Source organism: Ovis aries, chromosome 4, assembly GCF_016772045.2.
Source record: "Ovis aries strain OAR_USU_Benz2616 breed Rambouillet chromosome 4, ARS-UI_Ramb_v3.0, whole genome shotgun sequence".
Lineage (NCBI taxonomy): Eukaryota > Metazoa > Chordata > Mammalia > Artiodactyla > Bovidae > Ovis > Ovis aries.
The window spans coordinates 113,545,687-113,548,262 of NC_056057.1; the positions used below are offsets into that span (position 1 = coordinate 113,545,687).

The 2,576-nt window shown below is 44.8% G+C and overlaps 1 non-coding gene across 1 annotated transcript; it reads right to left on the reverse strand.

Annotated features, from left to right (window-relative positions):
• Window positions 1-1,436: 1,436 nt before the first annotated feature.
• On the reverse strand, window positions 1,437-1,508 carry TRNAC-GCA (transfer RNA cysteine (anticodon GCA)). The gene has a single exon. It is a non-coding gene; the product is annotated as a tRNA-Cys (tRNA).
• Window positions 1,509-2,576: the final 1,068 nt, after the last annotated feature.

Sequence of the window (2,576 nt, forward strand, 5' to 3'; positions counted from 1 at the left end):
TTTTTTTTGAACTTGGGAAAGTTATTTTATTTTTCTGGCCTTGCATGTAAAATAGGGATAATAAAAGCATCAGCCCCACCAGAGAAAATATTTGTAAATGACACAAGCAACAAGGGCTTAATTTTCAAAATACACAGCTTATACACATGAATAACAACAACAACAACAAAACCCAATCAAAAAATGGGCAGAAGACCCAAATAGACATTTCTCCAAAGAAGACATTCAGTTCAGTTCAGTTCAGTCACTCAGTTGTGTCTGACTCTTTGCGACCCCATGAATCACAGCACGCCAGGCCTCCCTGTCCATCACCAACTCCTGGAGTTCACTCAAACTCATGTCTATCGAGTCAGTGATGCCTTCCAGCCATCTCATCCTCTGTCGTCCCATTCTCCTCCTGCCCCCAATCCCTCCCAGCATCAGGGTCTTTTCCAGTGAGTCAACTCTTCTCATGAGGTGGCCAAAGTATTGGAATTTCAGCTTTAGCATCAGTCCTTCCAATGAACACCCAGGACAGATCTCCTTTAGGATGGACTGGTTGGATCTCCTTGCAGTCCAAGGGACTCGCAAGAGTCTTCTCCAACACCACAGTTCAAAAGCATCCATTCTTCAGCACTCAGCTTTCTTCACAGTCCAACTCTCACATCCATACATGACTACTGGAAAACCATAGCCTTGACTAGATGGACCTTTGTTGGCAAATTAATGTGTCTGCTTTTTATTTTTTTTAATTTATTTAAAAAATTTTTATTTTTACTTTAATTTACTTTACAATACTGTATTGGTTTTGCCATACATTGACATGAATCCGCCACAGGTGTACATGAGTTCCCAATCCTGAACCCCCCTCCCACCTCCCACCCCATATCATCTCTCTGGATCATCCCTGTGCACCAGCCCCAAGCATCCTGTATCCTGTATCAAACTCTGCCAATTATACAGAGTGGAGTAAGCCAGAACGAAAAACACCAATACAGTGTACTAACACATATATATGGAATTTAGAAAGATGGTAATGATAATCCTGTATGTGAGACAGCAAAGAGACACAGATGTATAGAATGGAATTTTGGACTCTGAGGGTGAGGGAGAGGATGGGATGATTTGGGAGAATGGCACTGAAACATGTATACTATCATGTAAGAAATGAATTGCCAGTCTAGCAATTATTTATATTAAATTCTGTTAAAATGACCAGTGCGGTTTTTGTCTCTGGACTGGACCTTGGATAATACAGAATCTGAAACCAATAGGGCCCCAGGAAACTGGGGATGGGTTTGGTCTTGTCCTTGATCTTCAAGGTAGTGCTGAGTGTCTGACTGGAGCCTGAATCGTAAGGGTGGCCATCTGGGTGCTCCAGCCAGGCTCTCCTTTGAGAGTGGTCTCTAAGACTCCATAATGTCAATTCAGCACAAGGAGGAAAAGGGAACTCTCAAAGGGGGCACCCGGACTTGAACCAGGGACCTCTTGATCTGCAGTCAAATGCTCTACCACTGAGCTATACCCCCAGATGACAATGGGAATGTATAATTACCAAAGTTCTTTACAATCCACTCAGACAGGCTGCCATTCTGACTCAGCAGAGTCATCAGTCGTGCTCAACTGTACACATCCCCCTTTATACCATAACCATCCTCCTTTTCCAAAAAGGACCATCATTTCTTGGCTCCAACTTGGAAGGTCCCTGAAGTCTCTACCTTAAGATGAAGCCCAGATGTTCAGCATCAACTTTTCAGTTGCAATCACTTTCAAATAACCTGTAATGTTTGACAGAGCTGACCTTCTCTCCCAGCTCACCTCCAGATTCTGTCTGTATAAGGCTCTTGAATTTTCTGTTACTTCAGCCTTCAGTCTCATGTATCCTTCCCACCACTGCTCACTTCTCCTCCCTGTCTTTCCTTTAGCCATCCCCTGCCATCCACGCTGATGTCAATTTTCAGAACTTTTTGTGTCTTTGGGTTTCTCTCTCATTGCCCAGTCGTCTTCTTTTGTGTCATAAAGTGGTCCAGGGGCTTGGTTGATGCTAGGGCAGTGTCGGGTTGAAGGTAGAAGGACTCGATATTAACTCGATATTGGTGCATAACAACACCCCCCCAAACTCAGCAGCTTAGAGCAGTAAGTCTTCATCATAGCGTGCAAATTTCAGACTCTGGAATCTGGGTGTGGCTGAACTGGGCAATTCTGGTTCAGAGTCTCTCGTAAGGCTGTGGATAAGATGTCAGCTGGGGCTGCAACCATCTGATGGCTCAACTGGGGCGGGAGGAGCCGCTCTAAGCTGCTCACTCTCACGGCTGTTGGAAAAAAAGGACTATTCCTAATGAGCTGTTGGCAGGAGGCCTGATTCCCACACAACAGGACATCCTCATGACACAGCCACTGACTTCCCCTGGCATCAATCTCACCCAAAAACACCCTCACAGACCCACCACATTGGACCAGGTATCTGGGCACCCCGTGGCCCAGTCAAGTTGACGTACAAAATTAACCATCACATAGATAAGCATACATTTAGTATTGTAAGAACTTACCAAACGGTTTCCCAGAGTGGTTGTGCCACTTTGCATTCCTAGCTGCAA